This window comes from Parus major, chromosome 2 (genome assembly GCF_001522545.3).
Source record: "Parus major isolate Abel chromosome 2, Parus_major1.1, whole genome shotgun sequence".
NCBI classification, from domain to species: Eukaryota; Metazoa; Chordata; class Aves; order Passeriformes; family Paridae; genus Parus; species Parus major.
Genome location: NC_031769.1, coordinates 114,640,658 through 114,662,107, shown reverse-complemented (window position 1 = coordinate 114,662,107; position 21,450 = coordinate 114,640,658). Strand labels below are relative to the sequence as shown.

The 21,450-nt window shown below is 38.7% G+C and overlaps 1 protein-coding gene across 5 annotated transcripts in view; it reads right to left on the bottom strand.

The window, feature by feature from the left end:
• CHD7 (chromodomain helicase DNA binding protein 7) overlaps nt 1-21,450 on the bottom strand; it is a 133,207-nt gene that overhangs the window by 109,828 nt on the left and 1,929 nt on the right. For 4 of the 5 annotated variants that reach the window (XM_015618543.3, XM_015618542.3, XM_015618541.3 and 1 more), the window contains exon 2: nt 20,753-20,856. The exons of the other annotated variant lie outside the window; for it this stretch is intronic. The gene's annotated coding sequence lies outside the window, so the exon portion shown is untranslated. The remainder of the gene's footprint in view (nt 1-20,752; nt 20,857-21,450) is intronic. 5 annotated transcript variants of the gene reach the window in all.

Sequence of the window (21,450 nt, the reverse complement as noted above, 5' to 3'; positions counted from 1 at the left end):
ACCTTTAGGTCTTGTAACAAGTGAAGCTTTATTTTTTTTATTAGGAGTTAGCATTTTGGTAAATCTCACAGTATTTCAAATTTAGAAAGATTTTTTTTTTCTGCTACCACTACAGCAGATCTTCTATAGACGCCAGATCAACTCAACAGACAACAATTCTCTTAAGGAATGAAACCACTAAGCAAAAACATGCAACTTGAATTCACTAAGTAGGGTTTCACAACCATCCCATGGATTTTTCTTTTCAAAAATTTGCATGCAGATCATTTTAGAAAAAGGTCTCTATATCCTGGTCAAGTTTGTTCACTAGAGTTTTCAACATTGCAGATGTCTCAGACTCTTAAGTGCAGTTCAGTTTCCAAGCCCCTTTCCTTGCTTATAATAAGGGAGAGAAAATTTAAGCATCTAATTTGCACAGTGAGCTTTTCTCCAGTGCTACCATTAAAATTTGTGGGGTTTTTTCTACCTCATCTAGTGGAAATTTCAGCATAGCACAGTCAGTGTAGCATAGAACTCTCTTATCCTGGCTTTTGAGAAAATGTATGGAGAAAGAAGAAAAAAGCAGCAGGAATAGCTCCAAGAAACCAACATAATGCTTCATTATCTCTCATCTCCACAGTTTAAAACACTCCTTAAACACACATATGCACATCCTTTCTCAGCTCCCACCCCTGCCATGTAGCTCATGCCCTGCTGGGTGCCACTGCTCCAGAGAAGTCTGGTTTTGACTGTGGACTCACTTTGCTTCCCAAAAACTGAAGCAGTTTGTATGGAAAGCATTATCCAGATGAGTGAAGAAAATCAGTCTTGAGATCACTTTCACATGCATAAGAATGAAAATACCTGATCTTTGTCAGATCCAATTTAGAGGCATTTAGATTTCCTTTTTGGCAATAGAGGAAACAGCCTTAAAATTACAGCAAATTTAAAATTGTGGGAGGCAGTGCAGTAACATTTAAGGCAAGCAGACAGAATAGAAGGTGTGAGAAAGGCACATTATGCAGAACTATGTGACCCGTAAACCCAAGCTACAGCTGTAACTTTCTGGAGAAGCTTTTTGGTAGGCAACTTTTAAGGACCAGATATAGGAAACCAGATGACAGCAAAGTATCCATGAAATGCTTCTCAAAATAACAGGTCTAGTAGCTCACTGACTACTGGCAACCGAAAGATTATGCGTCTAGCTTCAGAAAAGATAACAGCATTTATTTTTTTCCAATAGAAAGTTTCAACTTGGGAAAAGAAACTGAACAGAATTTGTTTTGGTTTACAGCAAAACCTGGTCTATCGCTTTCCTTGAAACTAGTCCAATTTAAACAAACATCAATGTAACATCCCACATTTCTCATGCTAGCAAATCTTACTAGGAAGGCTTTCCACAAACACATGGTATTGATCAGTTATTATCAACAACAAAAAAATTCATATGCAGTCCTTAAGGATCATTTGTATTAAACTCATCTGCTTCAGCAATCTAGCCATAAATCTATCTCCATAAACAGACGCAACACATTAGATGATTTTCACTGTAGGTTGTAATATTTCTGAGTATGTTTAAATTGCTCTCAAATTATGCTTTATCAAGCCATCATGCTGATTGTAAGATAAGTGAATATAATCAGAAAAGGTAAACACTAGCCTCTATTTCTTATGCTACCTCTTCTTAAAATCAGAGTCATTGTACGACAAAGATTTCATTACCACCCTGTTCTGACAGAAACCAATATTAATTATTATTTGAATTAACCTTTGAGCCATAGTTTTCATCAGTACTCGGTAAAGACACAGACAATTTCTAATTACATTCTACTCTCATTATAAGTCACTAGGCTGTAAAGCTGCATCTGACAAGACTGCTATACTTGGCCTTGAAATGCTTTGGACTTCACTATAAATCTTTCAGAAACATCCAAGAACTCATTGAATACAAGAGCTATCACACAGAATGCTTTTCCAACAATTTAGAAGCCGTTTTAAAGGGATAGCAAGTGTGATATGACTGAATTGCAATACTATTTCTGAAGCAAAATAAATTAGCAGTGTCTTTATCATTCAGCATCACTACATAATCTTTTACCAAAAGTTAGATACAATGGATTCACTCAGTCTATCAAGTGCAATTATTCAGTGATCATCAACTAACTCATAATTATATTCAACAAATAGTATAAGAAAATTAAAAATTTATAAAGTGAGAGAAATCTGATTCCAAAGCTTACAGCAAGTATCTACTTCATAAACCATATTTATTACAGACCAGAGAGAAAGGTTTGATCTGCTAAAGAGTTATTAGTTCTCTAGCAGGAAATATGGATTTTAAGGGTCATAAATGAAGAATAACCTGTAATTAATATACAAAAATTAGTGCATGAGGGCAATTTTTCTTTTGTAAATTTTCAGCTTTACCTCACATAATCACTTTGCTGCAGTCAGTTATCTAGCCAGGAAAAAATGAAATATGCACATGGATTTAGGGAAAGTGAATGCTATTCTGGAGAACAGGTTTCTACCCTCAACTATGCCAAATCTCTTGAACGAACAAATTAAACTTCTAACAGAGTGATTTCTGGCTCTGTAACCTGAGCCTCACTTTTGCAACTTCACAAAGCTCACATCTATGACTAACTCCAAATGTCCAATCTCTAAGCAAAAGACAGTTTTATTTGAAGGAATACCAGAGGCTGGGATCTATCAGGTTTCAAAACCAGAACTTGACTTAGCTGCTGACTCAAGACGTATTTCAAGATAACAGACGCATATTTTAAGATATCATTTTTAACCTTCCACTGTTGAAAATACCTGTATCTTAAAACAGAAGCTTCAGTACATAATCAGTCTAATTCCAGTGAATGACATTTCTTGTTAAAGAAACCTTGACTTGGACTAAGTTTCACAACATGGATTACAGCAGATTTTGTTCATCTCAAAAAACAAACAAACAAAAAAAAACACCCCAAAAGCCAGCAAGAACCCAACCAAGGCTCTGTCCTTCACAGATCACTTTTATGGTTGCTGTTAATTACACAGAAGATCCAAGGTTCTAATTCCACAACCATTTTAAAGAGAAATTACAAGACACAAGGAAACCTAATATGAAGCTTGCAGGTCTTAACATGGAGAATGCCAATTGTGAATGTATTTAAACATAATGTGGATTCCACTAGGTAATGCACAGCAACTTTGTAATCTCGCAGGGTCATGATGTTCCATGACTAGAAGAATAGCTAGATTCAATCAAAATTAACACAAGATAGCATATTGTAAGAGAATTCAGATCCCTTGACTTTTGGAAATGGTTAGAGATGATGAATGGGACTCCAATCCATAAAAATGCAGTGTTTGTAGCACCAGTGTCAACAGTGTTACCAATTCTAAACATGCCTCCATTAATCCTGTCCACATATTCTGAAACTATCCAGGCCCTTCACCCTAAGGCCCCAACTTGCTTACCCACTCAAATTTGCCATACTGGTTTGTTGCCTTTTCCTTGCAATTTCATGCTTTTCAGAAGTTACTCCAACATACAACTTCTGTGTTACATTAGAGTCTACCTGAATATTCAGATAATAATTTTTCTTTTATGCCCAATACATTAAATGCCCAGATTATTCTTCTACTTCTCTGTGAAAAACATTTAACTGGTTGTTTGACTGTTTTTCTAGACATACATGCGTAAAAGGAAACTAGAGGAAAGAAAAATCATCATTCTTTACCATACAGAAATTGTGCTTACACAGAAACAGACAACTTAATTCCTACTTCTTATCCTTATCTCATTACTAAGAACATGTGGTCAAGTGATGGGCAAATGTCTGATTCAGGTCAATAATCATATGGAGAAGGTGGAAAGGAGGCACCAGAACTCTGGTGGGATTGTCCATCTTTGAACATTTTAAAGTACTTTCCACATAAAATTTCCAAGAGTTTGCTACTGTAGTTAAATTTAAGGGTAGACCAGAAGGACAAATATATATCTGAGCCTTTGAAAAAGCAGGGAAAACTGACAACTTTCTGTCAAAGAGTTAGTTTTGATTTTATCCTACAACAAACCCTATGTTGTGTCTCTATTCTGCTAAGGCATAACTGTTTCACAAATCACAGAATCATAGAATAGTTTGGGTTGAAAGGGACCTTAAAGATCATTTAGTTCCAGTTCTCTAAAATAAAGCACGTGATTTCATCTCATGCCACTCATCAACACAAACACCTTTTTGATTTAAGTTAAAATAATACTAATGAGATCATTAAATCATCAACACCAAACTTATTTGAAAAATGTATTTGGTGAACAGAAAAGTAGCATTTTAAAAGCCCCCAAAAGATACTGCCTTATTGCTGGGAATGGAGGGAATATAAGTGATATATGCCTTTGAGAAGCATCAAAGACATAGGGGCAAAAAACCTAAAATCCATACCTTTGTTCATGCTACTAGATTAAGACATTCTTCCCCCTCCCAGTGCCACTTTCAAAACACTGTGTGAGGAAGGACAGGGGACAAGGAGGTTAAGAGAGAAAGCAACAGCATTACAGCACCTCATTTTACTTATCAGCTATTCATAGACCATGACAAAATCCCCAACTGTGCTCATGCCATTTTTTCACATCAAATTTGCTAGTGACATTTTTTAACAAGCCTATAAGTAATGCATTCTAATAAATCAGCCTATGAAAGCACCTATTCCATTTAAAACTCAGTGCTAAATGACTGATAGCTTGTGATCTTCCAATAGCAGAGATACATTCTACTATTGCACAACTACACAGCTTTTAAACAAATTCTAGATTTCCCCTCCATTCTTCGTGAAAGTTACTTAGGAGGAGAAATTCAAAATGCATTAGTTAGGGAAGAGACACAAAAATGAATGGCAAGAGCAGCCATTCACTAAAGACCACTTAAGAGAATTTACCATGCCAGTATAGGCTGCTTTTAATTGTGTCTAGGCTAGATTGATTTCAACTCTTGTTACTTCAAATTCTGTTACCAGTCTTTTCTTTGCAAACAAAAACCACCTCTCCATCTTCTTCAAGGTGCTTTGCTTGTATTCGTTGAACTAAGAAATGATAACATCCTAAAATTCCTCTAAGTTTTTTCTTAAAACAAACCCTATATTTCTGCATAGTTCTTTTTCCTGTTACCCCTAACAAATTTAACATTGATTGCAATTTAACTTTTAAGCAGAAAACAAGACAACTGATGGTTTATTTTGTACATATGGCATGCTGTCTAGAAGCTGTAATAGGTTTCATGAGAAAGCTTAAATATTAACTTAGCAAAGCAGTATCCTGACTCCTCAACAACTGAAATAGGCACAAGCCTTTCATGGCACCTACATTCCTGTTAAAGAAAAAAATAAATTTGTAAGATCTATTTTAAAATTCTGCTTATTTCTTCATCTTATGAACTCATACTTTGCACCCTTCAGAGCATCTTTTTTGAAAATGCAACTGCTGCTTTTGTATAAAACCAGTTTGCCTATTTTCATGACCATGAGTTCTTAAATATTTCAAACTTTTAATACAGCCAACATTTTTTTCCATTACTTTAGTATAAAATTCCTCAAATTTCAGTTTGTGCTAAAATACTGTGTTGAGAGCATGTTACAAACTACTTTGAAAGAGCAAGTAACTTTCAGGAAAGCCTCTTCCCTAACACAAGTTATCAAATGAAACACAGAAGTAACAGTGATGCCCATGACTTCAGATTGACAGACTTATGTCTTTCCAAGTCATTCTCAGCTAAGCAAAGCAACATAATTATCAAAAATCCTGCAGTACGAAGTGGTTAGTATTTGTGCAAAAGTTCTTCTAAATATGGTGCTCACACATCTATTCACAAGGACATAAATAAACTCTTACTGTTCCACCACTGCTTCAAGCACCAAAGGTTTTTATACAGAGTGGTACTGTAGCATGTCACATACTATGATAAAACAGAGAGACCTCAGTACTAACAATTAAATAATATACTACAGTACAGTTTTTCACACAGAGAGCCAAGAAAAAGAAAAGTAGAAGTTATGGCTCCCATGATAACTGCAGCTTGATTGTAATACTGTTTTATACCGTATATTCGAACAAACACATCAATTTACAATTGATGGGGAATTATAACTGAAAGACACAGTCACATACTTTGTCTCACTCCTAAATAAATCAGTGGCATTCAAAATAAGTTTCCATCCCACTTGTACAACTTGGTAAGGTGACCAGTTTGCTGGCAAGAAGAAATCACAGTATAAAAGCATTTAAACTGCATGTATCAAACTAGTTATATGAAGTTACACTGAAGCACACAGGGCAACACTGCTACACTTTAACTAGAACATGGGCTATTTAAACATCCACGATATTTTATATTAACATTCAGATTTGTTCCTGTCATATTTGACTTAACTTTATCATGATTCATGGCTACTGCTAATGAAATCCATTAAATATATTTAAGCTTAGCATTCCTAAAACAGGAATAAACAACAAAAATGCATTGTTGGAGTGCTTACTTTCAAAGAGAAAAAAAGCATTAAAATGAGGAAGCTTAGTAAGAGAAACAAAATCAGGTGGTTAAACAAAACATTTACATACAATAGACAAAAAATACTATACTGAAAATGAGGAGACAGGAGGAAAAAAATGCATCACAGTTAAACCTCAAGCTGGGGAGGCTATCAGTAAGAATATTTCTCAAGAAGAGGGGAACAAACTGGACCAGAGGAACTATCATGTAAAATTGCAAACAAAGATATGTTCCTAGAGGGGCAAAGTAATAAAAGGTCCTTTCACAAATGCCGGGTATATGAAGCCTGCTAGAGAATCCACTGGACTAACACATAACCAAGATATGAAAGAATTATTCCAAGAAAATAAAGATTACAAATTTTCTGAATCTGCTGTCATTGTAGAAACTAAGGCAAGCTTTCATCTTTTTTGGCACATAAATCCTCCAAGGCAGTTTTGGTCAAACCAAAGGAAACAGCATCAAGTCACCAGTGGATTCACCAGGAGTTGGATGGCATTCACCAAGAGTTGTGAGGAAGTGAAGGATAAAATAGCTTATCTGTCCACTATGCCACATAATATCTCAGGTTCCAACACTGCCTTGTTGCCAGTTGTGCATCAGTTTTGAAAGGTGGCCATACCTTTAGTCTGCCCAGAACTACAGAGCAGCAAGTCTAATGTCCCAGTAGGGCAAGTAAGTTGGAAACAGAAGAAACATGGGCACATCCCAGAGTACAGACTACAGAATGACGCTGATGCTTTCCCACAGCAAAGTCCTGTCTTACCAGTATGGGAGATTTCACTGAAGCAATTGATAAGTGGCCAAAGTCTGAGCTAACTTGGATGGCCAAAACACATATGCCAGCTGCTGAACAAAGGTCCTCCAGCAATGGTTCCTAAGGAAACTAACAACAAAGGAGGGAAGATCTTCACATGGATGAAAGTAACCAGTTCACACTAGGAAATTAACTCAACCCCTTTCCAGACCTGCACTGACAGCATGCACATAAAAGATCTAGGAACAGGTGAACCTTGAAGTGAGTTTGCTAATAGTATTAACAAGTTTGTTCTGCTAAAAATTAAAATCAACTATGCAGGAAGCAGCAGACCTTCATCACACCCACTGAAGGTGTAATAAACTGCAGATGAGATGCAGTGGAAGGAAATAGATAACACCACAGTCGAGAAAATACAGCCTGACTGTTTTACATACATTTTACTGAGCCCTGACATGATTTTGGAGCTAGAATAAAGCATCTAGGAAAAAAAGATTTGTCAGAAGAGTAAACAAAACACTAAGCATGTTTAAGAAAAAAAGAGATGAAAAAAACCCCACAGAATTGTACAAGAAATGGGATATACAAGTCTATGAGGTGCTTATACCTTGCTGCAGTGACTGTGTTTGCTTTTCTCACCTCCACTTCAAAATTAAAATTAGTGATGTACCAGAGAGGGGTGACAGGCATTTGAATACTCTTCAGAATCAGCAGCCTCCAGAAAGGGCAACCAGAGAGAGAATAAAAAAGTTTACGAAATCAAGAGCAACATGGAGCAGGTACGCAGTGAACCATTGTTCTCCTTCTCTCTTAACAAGGAAACTAGAGAACATCAAACAAAACTAGCAGCTGGTAGGTTCAAAATAAAACAAATAGAAGGAAGCAGCTCTTCATACAATGTGTACTTAAGCTGCAGAACTCATTGCCACAGTCCCAATGGAAGCCAAGAGTTTACACAGACCAAGAAAAGACTAGATGAATTCATGCAAGAGAAATTCATTAAGCATTACCTATCACTTTTTCCAAGACAATTCTGAGCAGCAGAGCTGTGGAGGCTAAGGGGCTTGCTCTGTTTCTGGATAGCCTCCACCTTGGTTGCTATGAAATAGGATTCAGACCTCTGGTACTAAAAAAGAAAGATGATATTCGCAACATGTTTTTAATAGGTGTTGACAACTATGCTACTTCAATAATACACCATTTCCAGTATAACATTTCACCCTCCTTTCATGAAGATACTGTATTTCAGTCCATGTTACCAGTACTTCAAGAATGTAAGTGAGATTAAAGCACTTTAGAGGATCACAACATGAGAGGGACAAGGACACCCAAAACTGTATCACTCTGCTGACATTCTACCAATCCTGTATAAAAGATTATCCCTATTCCAACAACAGAAAATTCAGAGAGAGGTTATGATCTGGTTATAACCCCTTAAAGGAGTAAAAAAAGAAACAAACACTGATAATACTAAATGCTATAGCACACAGTACATCTCTAGATGTAGTACCTACAGTGGGTTTTAAGTTCATTTTTTTAACAACTCAAAAAAGTGTGGTTTTAATAACTCAAATTGAAGTTGTGTTATACACTGAAATTTTAGGAATACTGAACTTTTATTAAAACAATCGTTTTATATTTGAAGGAAATAGACTTAAAAACAGCACTGAGTGGTGAAAAAAATAAACTTTTCATTCTTTTCCTGATTTAAACAGCAGCTGTAAAAGATAATATCAGCTCAAAGCACTGGCCTGAAGCTTTACAACTGTTATAAAAAGGTACTTAAAATAACTACAACATATTTAGGTTAAGCACTTAAAGGAATTACTCGAAGACTGAATTCAATCCTTGGTTCCAATCCACAAGTCATTGTGCAACATCTTAGCCGCTGAAAACAAACCCTCTCTATTGCCTATAAAGTGGGGACTATGCCCATATCCTGAACTGGGGGAACAGAATTTTCCCTCTGCAAATACAGAAGGCATGGCAATTGCTTTTGGAAGCAATGGAAGAACTCAGTCTCTGCAACTTCCAGCCTGCTCCTGCTTTCTCCAATCCATGGAAGGTTCTGCTGCCATTCTGTGCTGAGCACAGCCCAAGCTTGAAGGCAGCAGCATATTTCCAATGTAGACCTTCTGCTAGACCTCTGTCAGAGACAAAGCAGAAGCCAGTGGTTTATTTTCAAGGACTCTAAATATCAAAGTTTTCATATGTACAGTAAAACTCACCATAACCCCCAGATCACACCCAACAGATAGCCTGTTTGGCTTCAGTTTAGTTTAGTCAGGTTAAATACCTGACTAAACTAAACTAAATTCCATACTTGATATGGAAGAAAAACCTGACAGAAAATGTGAGTCAAAATGGCTACTAGCACAGAGTAGAGAGTACACTCTCTGAACTCTTCCTGCTGCTAAGCCAAAGTTCAACATATTATGGCAGACTATTTGGCAGTTTGTTCAACAAACTGTATAGGAGAAGGAGGAAGCTTATGGTCCCTAAACTCAATACACAAAATACAGTTGTTTAGAATTTACTACTAAAAAAAATATTTAAAGGAGGAAGGCCAATTCTGAAAATAGCATGCTGTTCAGACACAGACTCCAAACATTTAAGACAGATTTTTTAAATTTTTTTTTAAGTGCTGAATGTCAGACCAAATCTCCTTTTAAGGATGGTATTTATCTACCTCACAAGAGCAGCAGCAAGACAAAATTAACACTTGGTAAAGACCTAAGATCCTCTGCTGAGTGGTACTTGGTAATCAGCAACTATTACACATCCCAATATGGCAGACACAAACCACATCACTATGAACCTGTCACACCAATTTGGAGTAGCACCTCTGGTCCTGGCTTCCAACCACCTGCTCAGGTCACTAGCCTTGAAAAGAAGAAAAACCATCCAAGCACTCAGAAATTCATGAACTAAACAGATATTTTGCCTTCTAACACTTCCATGTGCAATTAAGACAAGGACCATCACTCACTGGAACTGAATGCACTTTTTCTTATAGTACAGCAGAGCCATATGCTCAAAATTTCTCCTGCTCTTTCAGAGCAAGCCTTGTCCATATACCAGCAACAGTAAGCATCCCTCACTGCTCCTACACCTTGGGGGTTTTTTTTGAGGCAGTGCTTAAGTTCCTTTTAAGCCCTTCCTGTAGCAATGCCTACCACACCAGACACCTCCAAATGTAATCCACTGGAATAAGCAGCCTTTAAATTAAGGTGTTGTAAGGTCATATAGCAACAAGATGATCGGATTAAAGAGGAAGTGGAGTTAAGTTAATACTGAGTCACTATTTTAAGTTCTGTGTTCAAGACAACAGCATGATAGCCTTTCAAGTACAAACCAGTCTTCAAGCAGGATGGCTGAAGAACTTTCCTATTAAAAAAAAGAAAAAGTTTTATTTCTTGTCTAAATCTGAACATGAAATGAAGGACAACAACTCATCAGACAGACAAGATCTGGTCCCAGAGACAGATGTTTTACAGCTGTCCTTTGGGCTTCCTAAAGCCCATTAGAGCTAGCACATACAATTCCTAATGTAAACAAGCTGCTTTTAGTACAATATTCACTCTGAACACACACAATGCTAGTCAGGGCCACCACTGCTCACACTTTGCACCAAGTGCAGCTTATAATGCCCATAAGACAGAATTTGTAAATCCCCTCTCCTGCACATCCTGTCATCCCCTGTAGATCCTGAAAAGGAATTTTTTAGATGTAAAACCCAAGGAAAGGAATCTAGAAGGTGCACTACGTGAAGGTTTGGGTTTTTTGTAACTATGGCAAGAATATACCTTCTATTAAGACACATACAATTACCCGAATCTTGAGAAAAACAGGAAGGAAAGCATGAGCTTCCACTCTTCCACCTGTCAAGAAGTCCCTTTCTGCCACACTGCAGACAATATACACAAATAATCTGACAAAAAAAACAGGGCTTTTCAGATAGCAAGTATCTTCTAATGCCACGTTGCTGCTATGCTGAAAGAGTTACCTCAAGCTGACAGGTGGATTGAGCAGACGCTGCAGCCAGAATCCTGGACTTTTTGTAAGGTGTTCATTCCTCTGCTAAGCTACAGTGTAAATTGCCCATTTCTCTCTCTGGAGAGCAGCAAGAGCACAGTATTACAGAAGTGACTAAGCAGTGTGTTATTTGACTTGCAATGTACTTTTTTTCACTGATTTTAACAAGTAGGATTGCATTCATTTCACTATCAGAAAGCTTAAGACTATGCTGGGAGTAACAGCCTCAGCCACCTACTAGGACCAAGCACTCATACCATCTCAAACCAGCAGGAAAATGTAAATAGTTGGGAATACTCTGAATAATGGAATCCACTGAATTACTGACTGATGAAACTTGATGACACTGAAACAACGCTGACTTGATAAAATTTGAGACAAATTGACTCAAAGCTGATGAACCTAATGCAGGATTTCAAGCTTGCAAAAAAACTCCAAAAAAATAATAAAAAACCCACCCCACAACAAATCACCAACCCGAAACCAACGACAACCCCTCCCTCCCTTTCTTGCAAATAAATTGTTTCAAAGATTGAATACTTCCCATCTGAAAGAGCAAACAAGTTATTTACACATCGGTAAAACTTCTAGGCTTTTGTATCTGTACTTGAAGAGGAAAACTGATTTCTGGGCAGATTATTAATTCTAACAAATTGTTATAACTGTGGCTATAACATACAATCCATAGCATCAATGGAATAAACAAATTTTAATATCCATTTTAACTCAAGCCAGCACATTTTTCTTTTCCTGTCCTTTGCTTCACAGATGATTACTCTATTTCTCTTTCTCCCATGAAGGTTCCCAGGCAACTGATCCAATCCACTTGCTCACTGCCACCAAAATGAAAAGATGAAAAGGGCTTGCTGCTCTCCAAGCCAGCGGCCCCCCTTGTCCTTAGTACCAGCTCTGGTGTTCATCAGATCCTTTTATGAGCCAGTTTGATTCATTACAACAGCAAAATGCTCTCCATTTTACAGAGTTATTTTTCTGCCATTTTGGTGAACTAAAGTGGCTCACAGAAGGACCTGACAAGCACTGCTGCGGCAAAAAAGTAGCAGAGCCATGTGGTTGTGAGGAAGGGTGCAAGGGGACAAAGGCAGAGAGGAAACTTCCCCTTTCAGAACAATGTCTGGTTAAATTAGCTCACTGCATTTCTCAAACCATACCCTGACTTACAAATGATTAGATGGGCCACAAGACAACATTCAACAGCTTCCAGCTATCTTCAGAGCTACATGCAAAACACTTACCATGCAAAAAAAAAAATATATATATATATATAAAGAGTTCTCTTACATAGATGTGAGTATAATACCCTATCAGAAGAAAAAAAGTTCTTACAAATATAATATCAAGATAAGGATACCCTCAATGAGGAGAGTAAAGAAAGCTTGGGAGATTTCACTCTAGTTTGGGGGGGGGCTTATTTTTTAATTTAAAAAATGAAGAAAAAAAAAACAACACAAAACTAAACAAAAAAAAACAAAAATCCAAACAACCCTGGAAACAACCACCAACCTCAATAAGCATTATGATGGACAAACAAGTATTTTGGATAAGTAGAAAAGAGCAAGAACTTTTGTAACCGGTATCCAAAATAAACCTACCACAGGACAGCTCTTGTGTACGTACGAGAAATACTTTGAGGGAAGGAGGCAGTCAGTCAAGCCAACAAGGTGCAGGCAGGTGCTACAACTGCCTAGTCCCCAGGTTTTCTGCCCAGTGATTTCTGTCCACGGATCAATCCGCCTCCTTGTGTGATGGACTGCCTGCTGGGGATGTACTGTTTCACTCCAGCAGAGAGAAGTCAAGGTGTATCAAATGTATCACTCCCACAGCCACATTGAATCGATCTCGCTCTTCAAAGTTCACTGCCTACCTGGAGGCTCCTCAACACAGAAACAGCTGCTTTCAGTCTACACTGAAGAGAAAAAGCATCCTGCCCCAAAACACCGCCATTGTCACACCTTGACAAATTATAGAAGGGGTTTTCAGCCTTTCTGACCCTACCAGGTTCTCACCAAAAATCTAATGTAGGGCAGCCACAGAACATGCCACCAAACTCCAAGTGGCACACAGGCACACAAAGGAAGATGGCAGCAGATCCCAGAAACCCCACCAGGTGATAAGTTTGGGCACAGAGCCCACATCTCAGCTGACACTAATATCCACCTCTAAGAACCCCTCCTAGTCCAGTTCCATGGACAGCCCAAATCTGCATTGCCCAACCAGCCCCACACTGCACAGTCCAGTTGTGCCACTGGTCATGCAACAATCTCAGGGAAGTCACATGTGAACCAGTGACAAGCCAAAGGCTGTCCATCCAGAGAGGCAGGCAGAAAGATAAGCGTCCTGGTTTCTTTTGAGGAGACAGGGAAAGGTGAAGAAGAGAAAGAAATCAAGGAGATTAATCTTTTAAACCACAATGTTAGGGAAATTTCTTATGAGAAGAGCTATAGAAGCAATTGCTTTCACCTACCATCTTTTCTGTAGCCAAGGTTTTATTTTTTAACCTCACAAAATTAAGTCAGCATGGTTTGGGCAGGGGGTAGCAGGGGAGTGTGAGGCCTTAACTTACCTCCCTGAGAACTCACAATTCAAGAATTCAGTCACCTTAATCACAGCATTTCTCTAATTCTAGCCATGGTAAGTGAAAAGCCATACAAACACCCTCCTTCCATTTTTCCTTTTTCTTTTTTTTTTTTTTTTTTTAATAGTTTCAGTACAACATCTATTATGCTCAGCTTCTAAGACTACTATGTACTACAAAGATTCTTGGACCCAAGCTGTAAGACATATTTCTGCTCCAGCTCTGCCTTTAACAAGCCAATTCTTCCAATAGCTGTGCCATTGCTACGAAAGAACCCCTTCCTTCAGCATGGCTGCCACCAGGTTCAAATCCTGTTTGAACTAAAAAAGTACATTCGCTAAGAGTCACTTCTGTGACAGAAGACTGCATGGGCTGGGAAATACTGCAGAACTGTAGTAAGGAGAAATGCAGGTGAAACAGGCAAATTTTTTTTCAGTAACCTCTGTAAAGGTTACAACAGAATTAAAGAAACACGTTTCATTAACTTCTGTAAAAAAATAAAGAGCAAAAAATGAAAATGACAATGTGCCTTTGTAGAGATCAATACAGAAGGTAAGGGGGAAGTGAAACTGAAGCCTGCTTATTCACTTCCCCCCAGTGAAAGAATGATGATTAAAGTAAAGATGAGTGAGGCTGTACCCCACTTATTGAGCTGAGTGAATGCAAAGCACAGCAGACACCTCACAATGGTACTGATAAATAAACTGAATTACTTAGCAGTTCTCTCCCAGACTAACATCCTGAGGCAGTCCAGAAACCCCTATTTAACTCACTTTCTGAATGATTCCTTCCTAAATCAAGAGAGATATTAAATTGCTCACTATAAACCCTCAGTTTAATTCTCCGCGGTTAAAACAACTCAAGGCAAGAGTTATACTCTTAGTGAGAGTCTCCCTCATCAGAGTTTAAAGGAATCTCTGAACTCACATAGGCACTGGCTGATACGTCAGAGGGCCTTCCTTTAAGCCATCCTGACACAACTACACCACCCTGTGAAGCTGCCTGGTCTTTCCAGGAACTAGCAACATAGCCCCAGTACATCTCAAACCAAGAACTGGAGATGATGAGCTGCCTGCTTTTTGCCTTGCAATAAACCACCAAATCCAGCAAGCAGCTACTTCAGTCCAGAAGCAACACAAACCAAAGCACATTCTCAAAAATCCACAGGACTTGCCTAGATATATACCAGACAGTTGAGACAAAAAAATGAAATCATAATCTTAGATCTCATTTCAAAATAGTAACTGCAGTTATGGTTGTTCTTATTCCACATGAGAAAACAATAAGCATTAAAATATAGAATTTCAAGCAGCAGGATACTTGGGATGCCTGATTCCTGGACTTCAGATAGACTCTTCTGTCCAGGAACAGGTAAGATTTTGCAAACATTTGTTATACCCTGAACAGGTAATTAAGATGCATCCTTGAAATCTACCAGTCTCTCAACTTCATGTACTTTTATCTCAGCCTTATCAGAATGATTTTTGAACTTCTGTTAGCCTCATCATTACTCTCCTTCCGTCAATCCTCCTTCTATTGAGCATTACAAACCACGTCAGTTGTATTGCCTTTCTGGCTGTTAATCTTCAACTTGGAGAAATACTAAACTGCCATTCTCTACAGTACAGACTGACATGCACTTCCCTGCAAGACATTTTACCAAGTAGCATTTCAGCTTTGGATTTCAATCTCAACAGCTACATTGATGGATCCTCTTTGAAGCAAAGAATATTTTCTCATAACTTGTCATCAACTCAGACTTCTCACTTACTAGCTCATCCAAGTTAATACCAAAGGCTTGAACCGAGTTTCTCAGTTTTTACTATGTAAGAGCTGGTTTCACATTTCTCCCAGTACAGTACCACCTACCTCAATGCTTTCTATGGAGACTTTTCCCATGTTTTGTCCTGTTATTGGTGTCTAAAATTCAAGCTTTCAGCTCAGCTTTAGTCTTCACCTAAATTCTCACCCAGAGAATGACCAGTATTCCTTTGCACATAGCAACTACCCACTTAACAAATCCTGTTTACCCTGTAAATAAATCCGTAGGCTTCCTATTTTAAGATCGAGGACAAAAGTGCCTTTATTAAAGTCTTCCTTGGCCTTGCTCCATATTCTGATCTGCTTTACCACTGATCACATAGTTCCTGGTCTCCAAAGCTCCCCTCTTTCTTTCAGAAATATTACCATTCCCTCAAGAGCTCCTCCCCACACTCCAAATTTCTCTTCTTGGCAAGGGGTAGCCCACAATGGCTATGTCCATTTCAAAATTGTCATGGGACTAGACCGTCCCCACTCACAACTACTCTGCACAGAGCAAGAGAGAGCAGTACGGTTCTATCTATCCAATATTAAAAGATGGGGGGAATGTCACTTTCATGAAAACAAAACTTGAAACAAGAGGATTTTCCTCTTCAAAGGTCATGGAGAATCTTTGGGAAGCTGCCAGTACACTGCAGCAGCCCCATGCTCTGGCTGTCTGCTGCTGGCCATCCCCGTGCCATGACAGCATCCAGGGACTACCATAAGATTTCATCAAGCTTTGGTGCAGCCAGCCAGCCCTCCCCACACCAGCTTAGGCATCCTCCATGGTTTGAGTAGAAAGAAGCATTATTAGGAGTTGAAACGTATGTTTATTTTGCCACATATCCTAATTATCCAGGGCTGGCAAAAAACCACAACTCCACTGAACAAACAGAAAGCAGTATGAATTGGAAAAAAGATTAAAAACACAACAGAAAAGGCACAACCTGAAGAGGAACAAAATCTATGGGAAAGCTGGGGGGAGGGGAGTAGAATGGGCAGGAAGGAGAAATAAAAAGTTTTGTTTTCAAAGGCGGTCTGTCTCTGCTGCACAGAAGGAATCACACTTTGTACATCTGATGAACACCTCCACAAAATGTTTTAAGTGACACTTACTTTGTAGATAGAGATTAAAATAAACTATGGGAAGGTCAATTTCTTTCAAAATCATCAAGAAATTTTTAAAGGTAGCTACCTGTTGAAGTTCTAGCAGTAAGCAGAAAACCCAGCTGAACAGCTTAAAAAGTGGCTCAAGGACATTAAAACAAAGTACTTCCAAAACGATCCAGCACTGGATTTGCCACATGCCAGCTACTCCCAGGGAGGTAAGTTGCTGTATTGCTCTCCCCAGACACAAGCTCATATTTAAATGAAACCTGAACAGAATAACCTCTAGGATCAGGACCATATATGTGAAATTTTATTTTCCCCTCAGAACCATTAGGAAGAGGGCAGACATTTTGGCTGCAATGACTTTTTCCAGACAATTGATTCCCAAAGTTATTTATTCCCCACCATTCCCCTCAAGGCCCTCTAGTCACAGCAATTGTCAGAGGAAGGTTGGACTCAGCTCCCATGAAAGCCAGGCAAAACCACACCCAAAATAGCTATATAGGTCACTACAGAGCAAAGCCAGCCCTACATCATGCCAGCAAGGGCTTCTGGTTAGTCCCCATATGCCAATAAGATTTCAAAGTCATGCGTTACAATGTTCTACTAAAACAGTAGCTTATATGGTAACTGCAATCTTTTACTGAATTCCAACTTTTAAAAGAAAATGCTTCAATTAAGTTGTATCCCTCCTTTCATGTTTTTTCCCCCGCTTTTTTAAGGAGAACGCATTCAGCATAAAGGCAGCAAAACAACCAGAGTGTTTAGAAACCACTACGGAGCAGCATTCAGAGAAGAACCCAAGTGGCACCACAAAAATCTTTGGTTTTTGCTTGGCTTCTTCTAGGTGCATGTTTACATCTCAGAAAAGTCACAATGTTGGAAGCTAAGAACTAATCAGCTTTTATATACTTAAGAATACCCCCTTAAGAGCTTTGTTGTCATATTTGGGCTCTTGGAATGTGTCCTTTAGGTCATAACCTCCTTTTTATTTTTTGCATCATGCCTTCCAACTTCATTTTCCAAGAAAGGCTTTCCGTGCACAACTACTATGTGGTATTTCCATGACCACTGATCTTGGGTAAGATGTGAATCACAAAGTTAGTCAGATTGTGCAGGTGGAAAGAAATCAGAAAGAAAACTTCCATCTGGTTTTAGTATCTCACCAGAACCCTAATAAACACATGGGATGTTTCTGCATATTGTACCTCACTCCTTCCTCTGAAAGAATTTTAAAAATTACACCATAGTTAGAGTTTCCCTTTGCCTTTTTATCACTGCTACAATATAAACAGTATTTAATACTTTCTTCCTTTAAAATCCAGAAGTTTGTATTTGTTTTTATTTGCTAATAAGCTATTCCTGAAAATATAAATGATGGGAAATGATGGAGTTAATATCTGTCTTAATGATGAAGCTAAATTGATAGCTAAAGGGTGAATCTAAATTAATACAGTAACTTTTCTGTTGGAAAAGTGAAGGCTAAAGCCTCACCTACACACAAAAGACTCATTTATCAGAAAGACAGTTTAATTATTTACTAAAATTTGCAGTTTTCTCTTGTATACAGGGAACATTAAAGTAACATAAAAGTATCACCTGTGTTACTTATGGGCATCAGTTAACCAGCTCATAAATCTGAGCATTTAGTGATTTGTTCACGGTGGACAAACAGGTAAGGTTTTGGAAGTGAGGATTTAAGGGAACTGGGGGAAGGAAGACCTTCAGACACACACACCACTTGTCACACAGCTGCCTGTACCCTTGCTAGCCACACACATTTCTTTGAATAACACCAGATTCACAAGAGTAAATACTAAGCAGCACATCCTAAAGGCTTTCCATCTGAAAATTAATGTAAAAATGAGTGGGAAATAAGGGATAGAAGTAAGGCACAGGATTCAAGGAGACACCTGCATTTATTTCCACCCTCTTTCTTCCTGGTTCCTTTTGTCCACCTCCTCCCACCTTAGCAACCTCTACCTATCACACCATCCACTACAAACAAGTCCAAACCCCAAAGAACCAGCTGCTATAGAATGCCTTGGATACGGCAAAACACAGCCTCACTGCCACACTTCAGCAGCTCTGGGAAAACCTGAGAAGCCCCTATTACTCAGTCCTTTCCAGCTTTACAGAAAATCATGTCCAGGTTGTCTTTGTTTAGGTTTTGTTGTACCTGCACGCTGCAGGTTCTCCTGCCCGCAGAGCCGCTGTCCGTGGGGCACAGACCTGGCACGGAGCCTCTCTGTGTGCCCGGCCAGGACAGGCCCACTGACCACGGCACCCACACACCCACACCAAACCCAGACTGAGCAGCACACCCTTCTTCAGTACACTGCCTGCAGCTTCACCATCGGCCCGGCCCACCTGGACTCACAAACAACTCGTTTCACATCTTATAAAAGTCCTAACATTATTTGAGTGTTAACGGGAAATACTGCAAACATTCATCAGAAACTTTTCAGTCCAAAATAGCAAATAGCTCACATGGAAAAAAAAATACATTCAGGTTAACTGACCCCTCTACACGGACAGGGAAACCTTTACATTGCTCCTTTGACACAACTCCTCAGGTTTCTGCATCAACCAAATCCAAAAGGAACTGGTCACAACTGAAATCTCCCATCACTGAACAGAGTTTAGATTGCAACAGAGTACTCCACTAAACCTCATTTTTACTGACATTGTTACAATGCAACAACCCTAGAAAATTTTATTTTCCTAAAACCACTGTGTGATCCTTGCCTGTGAACGAAACTTTCTTTCATTACTGAAGAGGCAATAAAATAATTTTGGGTTACAAATGAGGCTTTTTCCCCTGTTTAAACAACTTAACCAGGATTTACAAGCATTAACAGGAATGTCATCACATTGCTAAATATTTAGTACAATATTTGGTCAAATATGGTTATCCAATTAGTATCAGTGAATCAGTAATTCAGTTACACTTGTAATCACAAGCATTTAATACTCTTCTAAGAGCCTATGCAATGGCTTTAATAATGATCTTTATAAATTTCTTACTAAAAACAGCTCAAAAGAGACTGAAAATAAGCAGTTCAGGCTAGCAGAAAGAGACAGGACAAGTCGTGTGAGTCTGTGGCATTCACCAATACTTTAGTAGAGGAAATTTTGTTTCATAAAACTGTTTCAAACTTCACATTATGTCTAAGACCAAAAATAATTACTTTTTCCAAGCAGCTGTGGTTTTAACCTAGAGGAAAATAGTACACTATCAAAAGGATCTCTGCAAAACCCTGAGCACATTTACAACACCAAACAAGAAGAAACAAGCAATACTCCCCACTTTTAGTAGCTGGAGATAGGAAAATACACAGAATGTAATTGTTCTGATCACCTGTTACAAACCTCAGAGAGAAATGGTTTATTTTCCCCCAGATCTTATTTTAGAAGTGATTACTAGAATTTTTCTGCTGCTGTTGTAAAGGCAGATCTCTTCAAATGAGGTCTCTCTATCACCTCACCATTAAGTTTGTAAGTAACCCGGACCCATCTAAATTATGGTCTATGCTGAGCAATGTGATTTCTTTTATTATTATTTTTATTTTGTTAATAAGAAAAAAAAAGTGTTGGAAACTTTCACAGTGGAAACTAGAGAGCTTGGAAGTTCCTCTCTTAGCAGCACCCAGCAGTGGAGAGGAAAGTGTTCTGTATACGTGCCCCAAGCATCCAGCTACATTTAGCTTTCAGCCTTTTTATTATCATTGTCAATGAATGGGCCCCAGTCAAATTAAAGCTGCCATTTTAGGTTAAAGACTGGAGAGCCTCTGTTGTGCAACAGCGAGACAAAAACACTCCAAGCGACAGATGCAGCACTCTCATTGGAAAATGATGGATTTCAACTTTTATAAAAAAAATAAAATAATAATAATTACGGATCATGCTTTTTAATATGAATTATATATTGATACTCACACATTACCGCAAACTAACGGGATTTATAATTGGGAAAAATCAGCTACCCATGCTGCTAAGGTCATAGTCATTAAGATTTTTTTGCCGTCGTTAGAATGGATGATCTGTGAGGAAATGAACAGAAACATTTTTTGTTCAACTTGCTTGTTTGTACCTCCGCTAGTCCCGTATAACACGAGAAAAGAAAAAAAGGAAAAGGGGGGGTAGGGGGAAAAACGGCTAACACATTCTCCCGAAAGCCATCTTCCAGGATAAACACTGCCCGCGATCTGCTTTGATGAGAGTAAAAATCGAGACGAACATCGACACAGAAACAAACTTATCGCACCGAGGTTATTCTGATATTCCCCAAGCCAAACATCCGCGGAAGCCCAAGTGGCAGGGGAAATTAAAAAAAAAAAAAAAAATTTTTTTTTTAAAAAAAAAAAAAAAAAGGCTGCTCGCAAATGGAAAAAAATCGCTCTTTTATGTACTGGGGAGGCACGCTCGGCCCCTTCCCAAACGAAAACAAAGGCAGAAAGTGGATAAGTGCCGGAGAGTTGCGCGGCGCCGCGCGGCCCCGCAGCGGACAGGGAGCTCCCGGGCATCCATCGCTACTTTCCTTTTGTCCATTGTCTGTTTAAAAAACAACTACTTTAAACCCGGGCGTGAGCGGGCTGTCGGGGGGAGCCGGGGAAACCGGCTCCATTTCCAGCCCG